This window comes from Bubalus bubalis, chromosome 3 (assembly GCF_019923935.1).
Source record: "Bubalus bubalis isolate 160015118507 breed Murrah chromosome 3, NDDB_SH_1, whole genome shotgun sequence".
Lineage (NCBI taxonomy): Eukaryota > Metazoa > Chordata > Mammalia > Artiodactyla > Bovidae > Bubalus > Bubalus bubalis.
In genome coordinates, this window is record NC_059159.1 from 126,227,489 (window position 1) to 126,248,487 (window position 20,999).

A 20,999-nucleotide genomic window follows, 5' to 3' on the forward strand; every position below is an offset into this window, starting at 1 on the left:
CACGGAGAGCTGGACCATTAGAAAGTTCTTCCTCAATCAGCTAAAATCTTTTTCCCTTTAGCTTCCCCTCTGTGTTTTTTAGTTTTCTCCTTGGTGAGAAATAGCAGAGCCAGATGCTGGATGGACCCAGAGCAGGAAGACTCCTGAGAGAGGGACAGCCAAGTTTGACACAAATACCAATAATCCCAGGTATATCTACTTTAGATGGGACAGTTCCCTAAGTACAATGAAATATTAACTAATCATATGGCTTGTTCTGATTAGAAACAGTGATTCTCTCACATGGTCTAGCCTAGCTTACTGGAATTCTACAATAGATTTTAGTACTGAAGTCTTGGTCAATGTCATATGGTACTCTTGACCATATCTGTCTTCCTTGAACTCCTCTTAAGGAACAAACTATTGATAATTGGGGAAGGCAAAATTTCGGGTATATGTGGTTCCCCTGGCCAAATCCCAGTTTTCATATCACCTTTCAAACTTATAACTTCTGATACAGCAGACATTGACACTATACACCCTTTAGCTCACATTAATTAACCTTAAAGCTATACTGTGCATCCTTGGGCTTACACTGCATCTTCTCAGTCCTCTCTCCTAGCTACCAGGTCATGGCATCACCCATGTTTTTGAGTCCTCCATTTCTGAGTTCCTCCCCTCCTTGTAAAAGCAATAACCCTTTAACATCTTTGGTCCAGCATTTATTTACACAGCTCAGGGTTGGCCAGCACCCCTAGCTTTCTTATCTACCAAAGTTTCCCTTGGAGAACAAGGTCTTCAGCATTTTTGTTGGCATATCTTGAAAATGTACATACTCACAATACAGAGCTTTTTTTCCTTTCCTATCAATAGCCAGCCTATAAACCTAACTTACCCCAAATCTGCAAATCCTATATTTTTAGTTGTTTTTAATGATGTGAACCAATTAATTCCCGAGAGCTACTTCATCCACACCATCCCACCATACCAGTAAGGTGACTATTTTCATGGAAGGATCTGGGAAGCATACCTATTGCATAATTTCTAACCATCCTGAAAATAGCTTATCAAAAAGCCTCAAAATTTCCTAATGATTGGATACATCACATCTGGAGTTTGTGTATGTCTAAAAAAAAAAAGTAATAATAAAACCTCATAAAGTACATGGGCTTCCCTGATGGCTCAGCTTGTAAGGAATCCACCTGCAATGTGGGAGACCTGGGTTCGATCCCTGGGTTGGGAAGATCCCTTGGAGAAGGGAATGGCTACCCACTCCAGCATTCTGGCCTGGAGAATTCCATGGACTGTATAGTCTATGGAGTCACAAAGAGTTGGACACGACTGAGTGACTTTCACTGTGGGCTTCCCTTGTGGCTCAGCTGGTAAAGAATCTGCCTGCAATGCGGGAGACCTGGGTTCAATCCCTGGGTTGGGAAGATCCCTTGGAGAAGGGAAAGGCTACCCATGCCAGTATTCTGGCCTGGAGATTTCCCTGGACTGTAAAGTCCATGGGGTGGCAAAGAGTTGAATATGACTGAATGACTTTCTCACACACATAGAGTACAAATCCAAGGAAGCAGAGTGGCTAATGTCAAACTTTCCATTTACATTTCATAGCACTCACTTGAACAATGAGGTTTAGAATGGGCTTTGTATTGAATTTCCCACTAATGGATCTTTAAAGGACATATGCACTGCTTACTGTTGTCCAGATATTTTCTCAAGAAAGTTACCCTCCTGTCTGGTACATACCAAGACTTATCACTCTGACCCAAAATCAAATCAGGTAAGGAAAGATTTGGTCTTCCAAGTGACATCTGTCATTATTATAATGATAATAGTAATAGTTAACTACATGGCAGTTACTTGAGTCCCAGGCACTTTATATGCATTGTCTCTATCCCTACATCTCTAGGATAATATGCATTACTGGTGATAGTCATAAGTCGGCAAGATATTTTGCTGAGATCTCAAATCTGTGAGTCCTTGATCTGCTGCCCACCTCAGTCTAATACCGGTCCTGCTAGGTCTATGAGCAAGGTACAAATGGACAAAGCTAGTCAGAGGAAATAGGCTTATAAGTACAGAGGGAGCTCTAGTACCAACTCTCACTGCCAGATGAGGTATGTCTAAATTAAAAGGACCAAATTTGTGTTCCTGGATGGACTAAGTCCTACATGAAAAACCATCCTAGCTCATTCTAAGAGCTGTCACTCTTACAAGCAGAAAGAAGGAAGAGCACACCCAAGGGAAAGAGCATAAATGGGAAGATTGTTTTCCTAAGATCTGATTCAATAGGCTTAAACCTCCCACCCTACCCACCCTTAAAAAATTAATGGTAGGAGAGAGCTGTCTCATAAGTAGGGTGGCCCCTGGACCTTCTTAGCCAACTAAAGCTATAGTCATAATCAATCCAAAAAGGAAAAGTATCCAATAGGGCATGCCATGTGGAAGGAAAGACGTTTTAAGTTCTTTTCTCCTCCTTTTGAAAGCTTTTCTTGTTAGTACAGAAATGGGAAATTACTGAGATGTGTGCAGATGCTCTCTGATCCTGAATCATGGCCAACATCCCAAATCAATGATGGCTCTCATTCTTGCCAGATCTAGAGTCTTTTTCAACACGATGCCTTAAGCAGTTATATTAGATGACTAGAATCGGCTATTCTTTTACCATCATTACCTTAGCACCACAGTAGAACAGTGCCTGTTCCCTATGTCAGAAAACTCCTGCTGTGGGTAGAGTGTAGAAGATGGTGCTTTCTTTCCTCCCCAGAAGTTGGCGCCTTCAGCCAACATACCCCCATATTTTGGGTCTCTCTTTAACTTAAGGATATGGCCTTAGGGCAGGAAAGTCAAGAGTATCAGAAAAGTCCTAACTGACTTTTCACGAGGCTTCTTCTCCAATCCTTGCCTCTTTTCTTTTACCTAGACCTGGAAGCAATGAATGGGCAACGCAGCCTATTTTCCCCATGGTTATCTGCTAAATTAGGTAACATAATCTCAATTTCCACACAGAAATTCACTTTGTAAAATCAAGTTCCACAGACAGATGTATACAGTATATATGGATAAATGAAGTAACACCTTCTCCTGCCCTGCAAATATTAATAACATCCTGAAAAAATGCCAAACCAGACAGGAAGTCAGGACAATAGGCATAAACTCAGATTTTCCTGAGCCAACCTGGATGTCAGGTCACCTTATTCAAAAGAAGCTTTAAGAAGAATGCAATATCAGTTCCATACCCACAGAATGCAGAAATCATAAGCATATCTCAGCATCAATGTTACTTCACAGTTACCTTCCAGTCTAATATCTAGACTAGAAGCAAACCAAGTAGCTCTTGTCCCATTTCCCTACTTCCCAAATGAAGAATACCCTGGGATTCTTTTTTTTTTTTTTAATATGAGCATGTGACTTCCCAACATGTAAAATGGTGTAGCTCCAGAAACAGAGAGAAGATGAAGCTGATATCTGATTGAGGATGCTCCTCAATCCCCAGAGGTGGACTCTAAGGAGGGGCTATTTAATCTTATTTAATCCCAGGTCTTTACCTCCTGAAAGCTAGCATATGTCACTGGCATTTGGCTTTCAGATAAGTCTGTGTTTTGCAGATTCTGCAAGTGAATCTAGGCACAGCAGTTTGTCTTGTTCATCTTTTGGAACTTTGGAGAAGTGGGACACATAACAGAGCTAGCTGTGGATGGACCCGACTAAGGCTGCATGAAAGTTTACTGCAGCAGAAGATGCCTGCCTACAGTTACTGAAGAAGAAACCCATTTCCATCCCAGCTCCCGCAGCTAGCCTCCTCCCAAGGCTCCCACAGCTAGAATCAACACAAAATAGGAAGCTTTTGATGACTGGAGAGAGTTTCTCTCTATGGCAGACGGGCACTGATTAAAATAGGAGGGGATGCAATGAAAGCTTGTAGTACGGTGGCAAATGTGGGCTTGTCTGTTGTGATCACGCTTTGGATGTCCAAATGCAGTCTTCAGCTTGTTAACCAGGTGGTTCGTGTGAGAGAATAGGACTTTTCAGCTTAGTGTGGAGAGTGTGGGGCAGGATGAGAGAGCCTTTTGTAAAGATCTTGGGAATATGAACCTCTCATCTCAATGGCCCTATGTAGGAACAAGTGGCACGTAAGAGCAGTGAAAACTCCCATTGCCAATACTACTAGGACTGTTGTTGGTAATTCATGTTTCTCTCTCTTGCAGGGGACATCTATGGGTCTAACAGGTCTGGTCTTGAGCCCATTGGACTTACTGGAGTTAAACAAAAAGGTTGGCCTCTAGAGGGCGTACTAGGTCTCGAGTCTGGTGGAGATCCAGTTAAGGACATGGTTGGATTATAATTTTACATGAAAATGGGCAAATTGAAAAATTTTGATGCCTGAGTAGCAGACCCTGCTTAGACCCTCCTCTCTTTGCACCTTATTTTTTAAGGGTCCTACTTCGAGCCTTCCTCTCTTTTAAGTGTGGAGTGTCTAAGAAGCCACTGTGTGTCCTCCGCAGACCAGTGCAAACCACAGTGTGGCAAGCAGTTGGAGAGGGTGTGGTGGGTGGCTTTGTCAGGCTGCCTTAAGCTTTAGTGGGTGGCTAGCTTTCCCTGCTCCAGAGTTAGGGCATGCCTGAGGAAAGGGCACCTTATAAGGCCAAACAAGCTAATTGTTAGTCTGTTTCTGGCCAAGGATTCAAGCCAGGGGCCAAATGGAATTCTAGGCTCACACATCAGCCAGCCCAAATTGCCAGGATGTTCTATTAGGGCTTGAGGGCATGATTACTAATGAAGGGAGTGGATATCTGCCTGCCTTGGCTCATCCTTCAAGGACCTCATAGGTCCACAGCACAAGATCCAGAGGTTCCGGTTTTGGCTTCTTATAGACAAAACCAACCAATACCATCTTCAGTGTATAGATAAGGTCATTCAGTTCAGTTCAGTTCAGTTGCTCAGTCGTGTCCGACTCTTTGTGACTCCATGGACTGCAGCACACCAGGCTTCCCTATCCATTGCCAACTCCCGGAGCCTACTCAAATTCATGTCCGTTGTGTCGGTGATGCCATCTAACCATCTCATCCTCTGTCGTCCCCTTCTCCTTTCACCTTCAATCTTTCCCAGCATCAGGGTCTTTTCCAATTAGTCAGCTCTCCACATCAGGTGGCCAAAGTATTGGAGTTTCAGCTTCAGCATCAGTCCTTCCAATGAATATTCAGGACAGATTTCCTTTAGGATGGACTGGTTGGACCTCCTTGCTGTCCAAGGGACTCTCAAGAGTCTTCTCCAACACCACAGTTCAAAAGCATCAATTCTTTGGTGCTCAGCTTTCTTTATAGTCCAACTCTCACATCCATACATGACTACTGGAAAAACCATAGCTTTGACTAGACAGACCTTTGTTGGCAAAGTAATGTCTCTGCTTTAATGTGCTGTCTAAGTTGGTCATAGCACTCAGAATTTGAGGAACCAGGATTGATCCTTTCCTCCAACTCTTCTCCCAGTGTACCACTGGTCTGGGAGTCAGGACAAATGCATGTCAGCCCTGTCTCTGTCACCTTCCTTGGGATATCAGGAAAGCTCTCTTTAGTATCAGTTTCCTCATCTGACAAATGCACGGCTCACGCTAGGCCTTCTACAAATCCAACATTTAGTGATTCACTATATTATCACCCACTCCTAATGTTCTGTTTGAGGGATTTAGTATTTTTATCTTCTTTAAAAAAAAAATCAGGAATTTGAGCCTGTAGCCAATGAACTTTCCTCCCCCGTTATGAGAAACAATCCTCAGAATCCCAAGGAAACCAGGTCCAGGACTTCTCCCAGGGGAGGTTTCTGCATGCGCATAACCTACTCTGTCTTAAAAAAAAAAACAAAACTCTTGACGTCCTTCTCTCCAGTAAAGTCAATGACTTGCAACTTCCTTTCCCAAGTCCTCGCAGAATTTTAGGCAAATTAACGCAGGAGCATTTGATCTTCTCCCCAGATGTTTTGATCACAGAAGGGCCACATATGTGCACACATTCTTGGATATTTTTAGGTTTTTTTTATAGGCTCCAAAGTTCTAACTGCTTTTTCACTCGGCAGTTTGTGGCCGCTGCCGGGAGATGTTCCTGCCAAAGCTGCCAAGGCAGGGTCTGGTGGAAGGGGGCCTGGCCCGGGAAGGCTCCCCGAAGTTGCTCTTAGCGATCCTGGATGCTGCATGGCTTCAGTCCCTGAGGCCTCTCTGGCTACTAAGAGGAAACAAACCGCTGCCAGGTAAGACTTGTGGGTTACATAGACTCTCCCTGGAAAAGTTCTGGCTGAAAGTCTCCTAAAAATCATACCAAGGCCCCAGTAAAGAGGTTAACAAGAAACAGTGCAGAAAATATCGGGCAGAAGATCAGAGATGTGACTCTGGCTCCTTTATAACCAGTTTCCTCTACCAGGCCTTAGTTTCTCTGTCTGCAAAATGGGATACTTCATACATGTAGAGCAGGGTCTGCAAACTATGGCTTGCAGGTTGGCAGCCTGTTTTATTAAATAATGTTTTATTGGGACAAAGCCCCAATCCCATTTGTTTACATAGTATCTGTAGTTGAGCTACAACACCAGAGTAGACTAGTTATGACAAAACAACATTGCCTGTAAATCTCAAATATTTACTCTCTGGCCCTTTAAGAAATAGTTTGCTGACCCCTCATGTAGCAGATGGGCTTCCACGGTGGCTCAGTGATAAAGAGTCTGCCTGCAATGCAGGAGACTCAGGTTTGGTCCCTGGGTAGAGAAGATGCCCTGGAGGAGGAAATGGCATCCCATTCCAGTATTTGTGCCTGGAGAATCCCATGGACAGAGGAGCCTGGCAGAGTCCCAAAGAGTTGGGCACAACTGAGCAACTAATCACGCACGCATGATGTAGCAGATGCTGCCTTCACCATTCCAGGACATGCCAAAGGCATCCTACTGCCAGCAACTGGGACTCTCCTCCTTCCCTTGGGGGAGGGGTTATGGAAATTGATGTGCCCGGGAGCAGCCCTCAGCCGATGACAAATTGTTGGAGATAGCTATCCCAGCTCCCTCAGCTTGCAGGTGGGACAAATGTGAAATGAATTTCCTATTATCTCCTGGATGTTGTGGTAGGACTGAGCTCCAGATGCCCACAACAGTAGCCCCCTCATCACCATACCATGTGTCAGCTTCCTCCTCCGTTTCCCCTCTCTACTCTTCCAGTGCTGCTTCCTGGATTCCATTCCCTATCAAAACCTCTTGCGCGGAGATCTTAGACTTGGGGCTTGCTTGTGCAGGTGCCCAGCCTAAGCAGGACATGAGTCTTGCACACCTTCTTCTTTCCCTTCCCTGGCATCTGATCTAACTAAGCTGCCCATTCAGTTCTGGACTCGGGTGAAAGGCCACAGGGCAGGATGTGGGGATGTTTTCCTGAGCAACCATCACGGTGCTGGGTGACACAGTCTGGAAGTGCAGGGGAGTTTGTGCACTGTGGGGTTAGCCTTGACCATGCGGGGGAAACTGACAGATACATGCACCCTACTCTTCCCCTCTTTGGACTTCGGCGAAGTGTGGTTTCTTTTTGGAAACCTATCAGGGGATTTCCGTGTGCTGAGAGACCTGCCGTGTTTCTTTGGTGCCTCATTGAGTAGCCACTGGGTAGGGCTTATCTGCGTGACAGCTCCTGCATCTTCCTGTGTCTTGTTTCTGAATCTTTTCCTCACCCTAACCACCCGAAGTTTGTACCTCCCAAGTAAGGTTCCAGTCTTATATCCTTGCCTCAGGCTCTGGTTTCCAGAGGATGTGAGCTAAGGCATCAGATCAGATCAGATCAGTCGCTCAGTCGTGTTCGACTCTTTGCGACCCCCATGAACCGCAGCACGCCAGGCCTCCCTGTCCATCACCAACTCTCGGAGTTCATTCAGACTCATGTCCATTGAGTCAGTGATGCCATCCAGCCATCTCATCCTCTGTCGTCCCCTTCTCCTCTTGCCCCCAATCCGTCCCAGCATCAGAGTCTTTTCCAACGAGTCAACTCTTCACGTGAGGTGGCCAAAGTACTGGAGTTTCAGCTTTAGCATCATTCCTTCCAAAGAAATCCCAGGGCTGATCTCCTTCAGAATGGACTGGTTGGATCTCCTTGCAGTCCAAGGGACTCTCAAGTGTCTTCTCCAACACCACAGTTCAAGAGCTAAGGCATAGAGTTGGTTTAAATATCTCTTAAGGACTCTTTCAGCACTGACATACTAGACCTCTACTAAATCCTATTTTTCGCCTAGTGATAAAAAAGATATTGTATATCTACTGTGTTGGACATGAGACATCATTTAATTCTCACAGAGATTAGTTTTTGAGGTATGTCAGGGTCTTGTTTGTCATAATTCAAATCAGACTGATTTGAATGTTAGAATGTTATTACTATGATAATTATTATTATTTAACTTCTATATGCTAGACCTTGAGTTATACTTTAAAGGCATTAATTGATTCTCATTTAAACCTTATCGGGTTCTATTACCTTCACAAGAGGAAAATGAAATTCAGAGAAGGTAAGCCATTCATCCTAAGTAGCACAGTAAGTGGCCAAGCCAGAATGTGAAACCAGATCTGACAGTTTCCAAAGGCCATGTTCAAAATTATGTACTTTATTACATTTGATATAAACAAATATAATACTCTTTCAAAACTTTTTCTTTGAATAAACACTTCACCAATTGAAGATATATGGATGGCAAATAAACACATGAAAAGATGCTCAACGTCATTAGTTATTAGGAAAATGCAAATTAAAACCATAGTAAGAGGGACTTTAGCAACAGTTAGAACTGGACATGGAACAACAGACTGGTTCCAAATAGGAAAAGGAGTACGTCAAGGCTGTATATTGTCACCCTGCTTATTTAACTTAAATGCAGAGTACATCATGAGAAATGCTGGGCTGGAAGAAGCACAAGCTGGAATCAAGATTGCCAGGAGAAGTATCAATAACCTCAGATATGCAGATGACACCACCCTTATGGCAGAAAGTGAAGAGGAACTAAAAAGCCTCTTGATGAAAGTGAAAGAGGAGAGTGGAAAAGCTGGCTTAAAGCTCAATATTCAGAAAACGAAGATCATGGCATCTGGTCCCACCACTTCATGGGAAATAGATGGGGAAACAGTGGAAACAGTGTCAGACTTTATTTTTGGGGGCTCCAAAATCACTGCAGATGGTGACTGCAGCCATGAAATTAAAAGACGCTTACTCCTTGGAAGGAAAGTTATGATCAACCTAGATAGCATATTGAAAAGCAGAAACATTACTTTGCCAACAAAGGTCCGTCTAGTCAAGGCTATGGTTTCTCCAGTGGTCATGTATGGATGTGAGAGTTGGACTGTGAAGAAGGCTGAGCGCTGAAGAATGGATGCTTTTGAACTGTGGTGTTGGAGAAGACTCTTGAGAGTCCCTTGGACTGCAAGGAGATCCAGTCAGTCCATTCTAAAGGAGATCAGTCCTGGTGCTCATTGGAAGGACTGATGTTAAAGCTGAAACTCCAATACTTTGGCCACCTCAGGTGAAGAGTTGACTCATTGGAAAAGACTCTGATGCTGGGAGGGATTGGGGGCAGGAGGAGAAGGGGAGGACAGAGGATGAGATGGCTGGATGGCATCACTGACTCGATGGACATGAGTTTGAGTGCACTCCGGGAGTTGGTGATGGACAGGGAGGCCTGGCGTGCTGCGATTCATGGGGTCGCAAAGAGTTGGACACGACTGAGCAACTGAACTGAACTGAACTGAAGAGGGACTCTCTTGGTGGTCCAGTGTCTAAGACTCTGAACTTACAATGCAGGGGGTCTGGGTTCAACCCCTGGTCAGGGAACTAGATCCCACATCCCACAGCCAAGAGTTTGTATGCTGTAACCAAAGATCCCATGCTGTAATGAAGATTGAAGTTCCCACAAATAAGACTGGGCACAGACCAGTAAATTAATACATTAAACAAAACAAAACAAAAACACCATAGTAAGATACCACCATACCTAGTAGAATGATTAGAATTAAAAAGACTGACCGAACCTTATGTTAGTGAGCATGTGGAGGAATTGGACTCTAACACACTGCTGATGGAATGTAAAATGGTGTAGTTAACTCAGAAAACAGTTTGCAATTTCATAAAAAGTTTAACATCAATTGAACATGTGACCCAGTCAATCTACTCTTAGGTGTTTACCTAAGAAAAATGAAAACATACATCTACTCAGAGATTTTAATATAACTGTTCATGGCAATTCTATTTCTAACAGCCCCAAAATGAAAACAGCAGCAGGTGGATGGACAAATTGTGGTATATTCATATAGTGGGATACCATTCAATAGTAAAAAAGAATAAATTTTTGATACATGCAACAACACGCGTGACTCTCAAAATAATTATGCTGACTGAAAGAAGCCCTATAAAAATGAATACATACTATCTGATCCTATTTATACAAGTGATAGAAGATGCCATAAGAGCAACAGAAGGCAGTGGTTGCCTGTGTGTATGTGGGATGGGTGTGTGAAGAGGGATGAGAAGGATAATAAAGGAGCCCTAGGAAACTTTGAGGGGTGGTGGATATATGTTCATTATCTCCATTGTGGGAGTATACAAATGTCAACTATCATCCAATTGTACACTTTAAATATATGCAGTTTATTGTAGGACAGCTGTATCTCAATATAGCTGTAAAGTACAAAAATAAATTCTGTGTGTAACCGAGCACCACAAGAGATGACACTGAAGAATTGTTCTTTTTCATTGTCTTTTGGGATTGCCCATGGAAATTAAACCAATGGTGAGGGAATTAGCTGACTGATCTTTTCTTGGCTAATTCAGAATGGTGTAGCCAAAGTGGGAAGGAGGTAGAGATGCAGTATTGGCAATTTGGAGGTGGTCTGTTTACCTTCTTGAGCCTCAGCTTCCTTGGCTGTAAAATGGGAATGTCTCTTGTGCCCTGCCTTCCCCACGAAGTTGATTTAAGGAAAAGTAAGTGACCTTGCTCTCAAGTGTGAATGACCAAATCTCCCAGTTGATATAACGTGTACATGACAAGCAACTGGTGGCAGACCCAGGCCTGGATGCTGTAGGCCCACTGTGGTGGGGGAGAGGTTGGGGGAGGGGGCTGGGAGCTCTTACAGACTCCGCCTCTGGAACTGGCACAGACCATCTTTCTTCTGTTCTCTGCTCCTTTGTGGTTTTGTTAACAGATACTCTTTGTCTGATTCCTCAGGCTCTTTCCTGTCTCTGCTTCTCACCTGCTTTGCCTGGTCTCACATCACTCTCTGCATTTTCTCCAGCTCCCCATGGATCTTCTGCTATTGAGGGACTATAGCCTAGACCTGCCCACCCACCCCAAGATCACGGAGAGATTGGGTCCCCTTGTTCAAGGTCACCCCAGGCACTGGGGACCACAGTTTGGTGGGAGAGACAGACACACTTCTCAGGGCTTCTCCAATGAGGAAATGGTACAACTGAATCCAGAAGGGTAGGTGAGCCTTGGTTTGATGGAAGTAGGACAGCATTCTAGAGAGAAGACATAGGATCTCCTCCTTCAAGGGCAAAGGTCTGGGGTATTGGGACACTGTGAATGACTTAATGTGATCCCAGTGCCACAGGAGGTGAGGCTGAAGGGTAAGCCATACCATAGAAGCGAGGTTTAGTGTGCCATGTGCCGAGGGGCTTGAGTCCAAATCTGAAGGCACTGGGTAGGTACTGAATATTTCCAAGCCTGGGTGTGACAGTCCCAGTTCACTCAGGGGGGCAGGGTGGGCAGAAGGGATCATTTGTGGGGTCCTGCTCACACCTCCCCCAGGAGGGTTGCTGTCTCTCTAGAGCTGTGTTTCTTAACTGTGGCACTGCTGACCCTGGGGATGGATAAGCCTTTGTTAGGGGCAACTGTGCTGTGCCTTGCAGGGGACTGAGCAACAACATGTTGGCTTCTGCCCACTGGATACTTGTAGCAGTCCCCCAGTTGTGACAACCAAAAATGTTTCCAGATGTCTCTTGGGTACCACTCCTCTAGAGTTTTTTTGTTTCTTTTCCTTTTTTTTTTTTTTGAGTATAATACGTATACCAATGGCCCCTCCTGTATTTGCTCTCTTCTCTCCTTCTAAGGCTGGGCAGTGCCTGGCTTCCAGCCTTTCCATGAGGCACATGGCTGGATGGTGTCCTTGGCTCCCCATACAGCCTCATCTCAGCACCTGTAGCTCCAGTTCCCTGCTCACGGGGGCTCTGGCTGGGGTTGGCTTCCCGGAGCCAGCAGCCAACAGCTCTGTCCACCTCTGTACCAGGCCAGCAAGGCACCTAATCCACTGTGGGGCACACCACGTGGTGCTGAGGAGACTCCTGGATGGGGTGCCACCGAGGTCGGCTGAGACCAGAGCTGTCCAAGCCTGTTGGCTGTGGACCTTCTGTCCCTTTGCCCTGCTGCCTGCCAAGCTTGGAGCCTGGAGGGACGAGTCAGCTTGGGAAGGCTGCCAGGGAGAGGGCACCGGGCTGGGGACAGAGGGCAGGTGGTGGCAGCTGGAGGCCATGTGACTGCTGGAGGTTGTGTGTGTCACAGGGCAGAGCCGGGCTGCCGGCTCATTCCTGGGCTCAACCTGAGAAGGCCTCACATGACTTTGCTGTGGGAGTCTGTGTGTCGGGAGTGGGAGAGGAGACTGGAGGGAGGGGGAAGTGATTTGAGGATCCAAGCTGGAAATTCAAAATACATTTATGCATCACAGGCAGATATTCATCACATGACCTCCCTGATTTTGCTAATGCAGAAATTAGACTTCGGGCACACATACACACACACACACACACACACACAATGTATCTCACCCCCTGCTGTGTGCAGGCTGTGATGGCTGAGAAGGACATTAGGAATGTAGGAGAGGGAGGGGGAGTCAGCCATGCCACCCGCCTGCATCTCCCAACCTGTCAGCAAAACGAGAACATAAACCGGCCCTCAATTCCAGTGCTTTCCATATGCTCATTGGTATGTGAACCTCACAACAGCCTACTTTCAGTGAGAACACCAAGGCCGGAAGAGGTTCCTCCACTTTCCCTTTTCTTCCTTCCTTAGGTTTTCAAGGTTTAATTTGGCTTTGTTTTTGCTTTAATACTCCCCCATCAGCTCCCTCTACCTCACCATGGCCCCAAAGAGCATAAGCTGGCAGGTCCTTCTCGCTGATGGGAGGAGGTGAGGGGTCATGAAATCACCCTAAGTCTGGAGGCGGTGGGTGAGGGTGGGCACAGAATCCCCATTGGAAGAGGTCAGAAATGCAGGAGACCAGAGTCAGGCAAGTTCTCATGCCGCCAGGGTGAGAATCAGCACAGTGAGCTCTCAGAGCCCCGGAGGCTCCTTCCCTCAGGACTGAGAGGAAAGTCCTAAGGTTCCTCTGGCAACACAAACTCACAGCCTCCAGTGGGCCAGACTGTATTTAGTTGTGCTAAAATCCTAAAGACCTAGATCAGGACTCCTAAAACCTATGTCCTCAGCGTCCAAGGGGACAAAAGCTTGTGAGCAGGCTCTGTCCCCTCTGGGAAGAGAGCCACCTACCGCGTGCTTGCTGAATGTTTCACCTCGAAGGTTATTACTTTAAAAATAACATTTAATATATTTAATCTCATTACATAAGCAAGATATGTTCAGTGCAGAATATCTGGGAAAGCCAATATAATATAAAGAAGGAGATTAAAAATTCACCATCATCTCACCAATTTGAATCAACCACTGCTCAAATTTTGTTTGTAGTTTTCTCATCTATAGACTATAAAAAAAAACACAGAGTAATTATATATATATACATATAAATATACAGCTTATATATATAATATAATGTTTATATGTATACATATAAATGACTGAGGCATAACATATAGTAAGACCATAGCCCACCAGGCTCCTCTGTCCATGGGATTCTCCAGGCAAGAATACTGGAGTGGGTTGCCATGCCCTTCTCCAGGGGATCTTCCTGACTCAGGGAAGTCCATATATAATATAATAGAACATAACATAACATAATATTTATAAATGATTGAGGCATAACATTTAGTAAAAGACATACATTTTAAGTTTATAGCTCAGTACATTTTTACATATTATTGCATCCATGAGACTATCGCTCTGATCAAGATATACAACATCTCAGAATCCAGAAAATTCCCCTCCTCCCTTTCCTCAGTTACTAATTACATCCATCTTCAAGATGTAGCTGGTATTCTGACTTTGATAGTTTTGGATTAGATTTGCCTATTCTTGAGTATAACTAGATTTCCACAGTATTTATTCTTTTTTTTCTTTTCTTCTTCTTTTTTTTTTTTAATCTAAAAAAATTAGCCATGTATTCACATGAATCAGCCATGGGTGTACATGTGAAGAAGGGATGATTTGAGAGAATAGCATTGAAACATGTATATTATCATATGTGAAACAGATAGCCAGTCCAGGTTCGATGCATGTGACATGGTGCTCAGGGCTGGTGCACTGGGATGACCCTGAGGGATGGGATGGGGAGGGAGGTGGGAGGGGGGGTCAGGATGGGGAACACATGTACACAGTATTTTTTCTTTTGCGTTTGGCTTTGCTCACCCAATCTGTGGCATCTACTACAAGGCCTAGCCTAGAAAAGGTACTTTGCATTGGCACATAAAAACTCGGTTGGATGCATGTTGAGTGAATGAATGAGTGAGTGAGTGAGTGAATGAATAGATAGGCTTTGGTGGTGGGATGATCTTCTGTGTTTTTTTCTCACTATCTGGCGGTCCCCGTGGAGAAGGGAGAGCAGTAGGGTGGCTCATGTCATGATCCGGGTTACAGCAGATGAACCTGAGCTAAAAGGAGGCCCTGGGGAGAGTGAGGAGGGTGCCTGCCTGGCACTCACAAGGGTTGGGTTGGTGCCCGTGAGGACAGGACCCAGGGTATTTTTAGAAAACCCATCAGGGCTGCCACTTGACAGTGAGGTGACAGGCTAACTGTCAGTGTCCCATGGCTTTACGTGGAGCCCCCACCTGGGTCTGCCCCTGTGGGCTAGGAGCCCACTGTCCCCCTCTAAGCATGTGGGAATCATGCTCAGCAGTGGCTTGGGGTGATGAACAAGCACAGAACGAGGGGTCTGGAGTGTTTCTGGAAAGTACATCACTGGAACACAGAAATGCTTGGAGAAATGGTGCCCCATGAATCCTGTACCCCAAGAAACAGATGCATGCTCTTTAGGATCAGAGTCACAGCACAGCTCCCAGACAATGTACCCCACTTTATTATTCAAAATTCTCAAGGTTGAAAAGGACCCTTTTTCTGCCCCTCACCCCACCTGGGGCTTGAGCCCCTCTGACTTTCTTTCCAACACAGGCTCAGCTTTCACACCCACCTTTTTGCTTATTCTACAATCAACATCCTAGCCTAGCCACTGTCATCTGTCACCTGCCCGACTCCAGCCACCTCCTTTCTCCATCTGCTCTTGTTTCTTGTTATCCATTCTACTCTATAGCCAGGGGTCAGGTGCTGTCTACTGTTCTAGCCTTGACAAAGTGTCTGGATATAGTTGGAGAAGGAGCAATATTACTGGAGAGGGACGGAGCCGTGGTCAGCAGGAGAGAGCTGCTGGGCTACACAGGTGGAAGGAGGAGCCATGGACAGAAGCCTGGGGAGCCACTCTGAGATGCTGCTGGGGCTAAGAGGTCTGATGTGGGAGGGACAGGATAGGCAGCATTGGGATGACATAGGTGGGCCTGAGACCAGGCAAGGTTTTATTATCTTCTGAAGATTCATTTCCCTTTAGGGGAAAGGATTCCTTGGGCTTGAAATGAATGGGTTGTGGGAGATTAAGAGGCAAGGGATGTGCTGGTTTTGTTTTTTTCTGTATGACAGGAAAAATTGCCTTTGGGAATGTAGGAAATCAGCTCTCCATGAGTTCATGAGCTATTGGGGTAGAAGGCAGTCATGCTGTAAACTTCTAAATCAGATGAGCAGGCCGCTGACACACCGTTAGAATGGTGCTGATTATTGAGAGTGTTTATGCAGCATGTGACCTGGCGTGCGCTGTTAATGCTGTCCTGGAGACAGCCAAATTTCAGATCAGCAGTATTTTGGGGTTCCACTTGGAAAGAGCCCACCCCTCAGCTGACTGGTGCTGTTCTCTGCCGGGTGATTTAGTGGTCAGACTTGCTCAGTCAAGAGGGAGCAGCATCACGACAAGGCACCTGTGCCCATCTGCCAGTTTGGATGAACAGCCAGATCACAGGGTCAGTAATGCCTCCTGGCCAGAGTACATGAGCCGAGCAGCTGTCCCTGACATGCTGGCCAGGAGAGGTCCTCTTACCAAGGCAGCCAGGTCACCACGGGGAGTGCGAGGTCTCCTATGGTCAGAAGGGTATGTGAGTGTCACGGCTATGGTCAGAGGGAGGCAGGAAGCCTGCTCTTGGCCCCTCACACAGATATAAATCCAGGAAGCTGGAAAGGAGGCCATTAAGGTCAGGATGGAGGATACTCCCAGCATCCCCTGCTGCCAGAGGGATGGGTCCAAGATACACTCAGAGATTGACTGGGAGAAGAGATAGGAGCGGAGCTTGCTACAGTTAAATAATTCCTAGATTGCAGAGCATCTCCAGGCTTTATTTTCCTCTTTTGTAGAACAAGTAAAATGAGATGAAGGATGAAAATTGCCCCATAAATTGAATGATGTTATGTGCATCTAGCACATTATTTTCTCCAGGAATTTTCATGTTTAGTATTTTTATCAGCAAGTTGGAGGAAGCTAGTTTATGCAGGCTCATCACACGTGTACAGAAAAATTCAGCTAGGAAGGGTGGTTGAGACACAGGTAAGGGAGACCTTGGGTTGCAGGATCTGAAAACTCTATATTATCCTGGTTTCTCTCCCCTGCGTGCCCTCTCTGCACGACCCTTGGAAAACGCAGTGCCCCTAAAAGAGCTCCATGCTTATGATGTGGCTCCTGCCTCTCTCTAGTTTAGGGTTTCTCCACCTCAGTGTCGTTGGCACTGTGGTTTAGTTGTGGGGGCTGTCCAGAGCCTTGAAGGATGGTTCTCTACCCACTAGAGGCCAGGAGTAAAGAAGGAAATGGCAACACACTCCAGTATTCTTGCCTAGAGAATCCTGTGGGCAGAGGAGCCTGGTGGGCGCTGTCCACAGGGACGCATAGAGTCAGATACGACTGAAGTGACTTAGTATGTGTGCATGCATTGGAGAAGGAAATGGCAACCCACTCCAGTATTCTTGCCTGGAGAATCCCAGGGACAGAGGAGCCTGATGGGCTGCCATCTATGGGGTCGCACAGAGTCAGAAACAACTGAAGCGACTTAGCAGCAGCAGCAACAGCAGAGGTCAGGAGTGCTACCCCTCCTCTCCTTGGGACAACCAGACGTCCCTGGGAGACAAAATCCCCCCTAGTTTGAAACCATCTTTCTAGCTTCATGCTTTGAACATTTCTGCCAGCATCATATGTGGCTTTGGTCACATCAAAGTACATGTGGCTGCTTTAAATAAACAAAGGTTTTTCACACCTTTTCTATACCTTTGTATACACGGATTCCTCCCTCTATCATCTTTCCCCACTCCTGCCTTTAAAGCTTCGTAAAATCTTGCTCATCTTTGAGAACTCATCTCAAGCATCCCTTCCTCCAGGACACCGTCCCTGAGGCTCGTGGCCAGTGAGTGTATTCACAGTATACATCTTCTGGAGCCCTGGTTGCATGGATTTCAATTTTTTGCTTGTGATTCTATCTCACTGGAATATAAGCTTCTTGAGGGCAAATCCTGGATCTCCTTTACCTGTGCTCCCCAGTGCCTGGTACACAGCCCAGCATAGAGGTGGGCTCAGTAAATCCTAGTTGAGTAATATCATTTAATGAGTTACTACTGGCTGGTCACAGGATATAAAATGCTGTAGTCCAAATAAGGTCACTTTTTAGATCTCATTAAAGCCGGAAGTCTAATACTCCATCCTCAGATAGCACAGCAAATCTCATCTCATGTGCAGACAAAAATCAATTTATTATTATTTTAACCTCCAGGATGCCAGAGAGGTGCAGGGGAGTTTCCTCCTGTGAAAAATCTGTCTGACTCTGCCCTTGAGAAAACATCGGTGTGGTTACAGCAGGTAGCCCTTCCTCTCTGAAAGACGCAGAGTGAGGTTGGACGCTGACCTCAGCCAAACTTTCTGCTTGCACCCCTCCTGAGCGAGGGGCTCTGACCACAACTTTCTTAAAAATATGCTCCCTCCTGTCCCAGAGCACAGCCCCGCCCTGCAGCTTCCAGAACCCTTGGCTCCGGGACTTTCTCCGGCTCTCCTCTTTGCATTGTCAAAACGGAACAGACTGCGCAGAAGGAATGCGTTTGGTGCTGAGACCGGAGCCAGGGCACTATGCGCGGATCCAGACAATCTGCTCCACTCCTTCCAAGGAGAGAGGAAAGGCTTTCAGTACTTGCTGACAATCAAGTCAGCGATGGGACCATCTCTGGGTGACCAGGGCTAAACAAAGCAAGAGACGTACACCCTACGCTGATGCACTTTGAAAAATAAAGGGCTTCTAGCTTTAAATACTGTGGTTTCAGTGTGTGTGTGTGTGTGTGTGTGTCTTAGGGTGGTTGTCGTGATACAAAAGCTGTCAGGTCCAACCTCCGCCCAGAGCTTGAATTGCATTGATGGCCCCTCTTCCATACTTCCCCTGGACACCCTCAGGGACCGAAACTTCTCACTGTTAGATAGCTCTGTCTAATAGAAAGCTTTCGGTCACTTTGATGGTTTATCCTTTTGTCGTAAGTCCAATTCTTTCCTCCATTTGGAACTGGTCCAATCCTTCTTCCCCAGGAAAGATTTTTAGAGGCAGCCATGTTTGTTACCACCCAAATCTATTCTTCAGGCTAAACAGACCCAGTTCTTTCAAATGTCTTTCCAGTGACAGTTTTGAGTCTCCCTGCTTCCTGATTACCTCTTTCTTGTCACCAAATAAGTGACACAATACTCTGGCTGGCTGTAGTTCTCACACAGTAAGTTATTTGGGATGGACAAGTTTTCCAGAGGGTTGAGGGGCTACCTCTTTAGCACCACACTTTTAAAAAGCATGACAGAAAGCATGCAGGATGTGGGCCCCTTGTAGCAAGCATAGATCTCTATCATTTTTCTTTCTGATGTTTCTCATCACCTCTGACATAATCTCCTGATGCTTCTCCCCACACACCTCTCCAAGCCTCTTTGCTCACCATCTCCCAACAAGACTGGACTTTCTGTGCCATCAGAGAAAGAACAAGGACCAATGAGAGGAAGCCACAAAACGTCAGATTACGTGTGGATCTGAGAAGCACCTTCTACTGGCTGAGTGGTTCAATGAAGAAAAGGGGTGCCGCTGGCCGGGAGCGGGATCTTGGCTTCAAAGGTGTCAAGCAGGGCCTTCCCTGGTGGTCCAGTGGTCAGGAGTCCACTTGACAATGCAGTGGACACAGGTTCAATCCCTGGACTGGGAAGATCCCAGATGCTGTGGAGCAACGAAGCCCATGGGACACAGCTACTGAGCCCAAGCCCTGCAAGTACTGAAGCCTGAGCACCTAGAGCCTGTGCTCTGCAACGAGAGGAGTCACCATAATAAGAAGCCCATGCACTGCAGTGAAGAAACCCCGCATGTTACAACTAGAGAAATCCCGCACAAAGCAACAAAGACCCAGCACAGCCAGAAAATAAATAAAAAATTTGTTTTAAAAGGTGGCAAGCAGAGAAACTTGTCAGGGGTGTCTTTGGGGTGGCTCCACAGGTACATCTGCTAAGGACTGGACTAGGTGCTGCATAGTCTCCTCCAGCTCTGGATTTTGTGGTTGTAGACAAAGATTCCACAATGGGGTTTTATGTGAAATGAAGGCTCCTGGGTGTCCTTATGACAGTTGTGAGAGAGGGAATGGAATTGCCAGTGCCTTCAGCCAAACAGTGGTGTGGCTGGTGGCTGAGTCGAGCCCCTCGAGAAGAGGGCACAGCATGAAGAGTGTGGTGATGGGCAAGAGGAAGGAGGGGGTGACTCTGTCTCCTGTGTTTAGAGGACTTGAAGGACATGAGCTTTGAGACCTCCAATTGGTTTGGGAGTGTCTGAAGTTCTGAAAAGTATAGGAGTAGAGTCTGGGACATTGTCCTGGAACCATTTGCCAAATTCTTGGACACCAGAGTTGCCACTGGGCTTACTGTAAATGTTGGGATGTCAGTGTTATCACAGAATGCTGGAATCTCAGGTCTGGGTGAGACCTTGGCATCAGTCCAGTCCAACCCCTCAGAGCTGGCACGCCATCTGGAGGTCTCATCCAACCCCTGCCAGACACCTCGGGGTTTGATTAAAGGAAATGATAGATGGAAATGATTGACCATTGGCAGGTAAATAAATATCTCCCCTCTCTCCCACTCCTCCCTTTGCATGATAGGAAGCTCCCTGCCTTCTGAGACAACTCACTCCACCTTGGGGTGGTTTTGCCCTGAAATCTGCTTAGATGGATGCTTGCTGCCCTCGTAGGACTTTTTTTTTAAATTGATTCCATGTTATCTGAGGAATCTGGTGTTACTTATTACAGTTGCTTATGATCAACACAACTACTAACAGCAAACTTGTGCCAGGCACTAGGTTGAGAACTTTACAAACTAAACACAAAAGTCAGGCTTAGGAAAACTCCAGTGCTTATTGGGTCATAGCTGGAATGGCCCCCAGATGTCATTTCATTCAGTTTTCATGTTCCAGAGTATAAGATCCAGACTCAGATATTAAGCTACCGACCTTAGCCCTGTCATGGATGGATCAAAGTCATCTCCCTAAAGGAGGTGTGGTCACCAGGATTTCTGGACAACTTGTCTTCCTAAGGAAGCCAGTCCTGCAGGAATGTAGTTAGAAGCAGTGGTTTCCTTGAGGATCACACAGAGACCCTCATCAGAACTGCCCTACCCATCCGTGTCAGGAGGCTGGGTTAGAGACCTGTTCTGCAAAGTCCAGATGAAATGGAGGGCATTCTCTGGCCACTGTGGATGGCAGAGAGGCAATGACAGTCTCA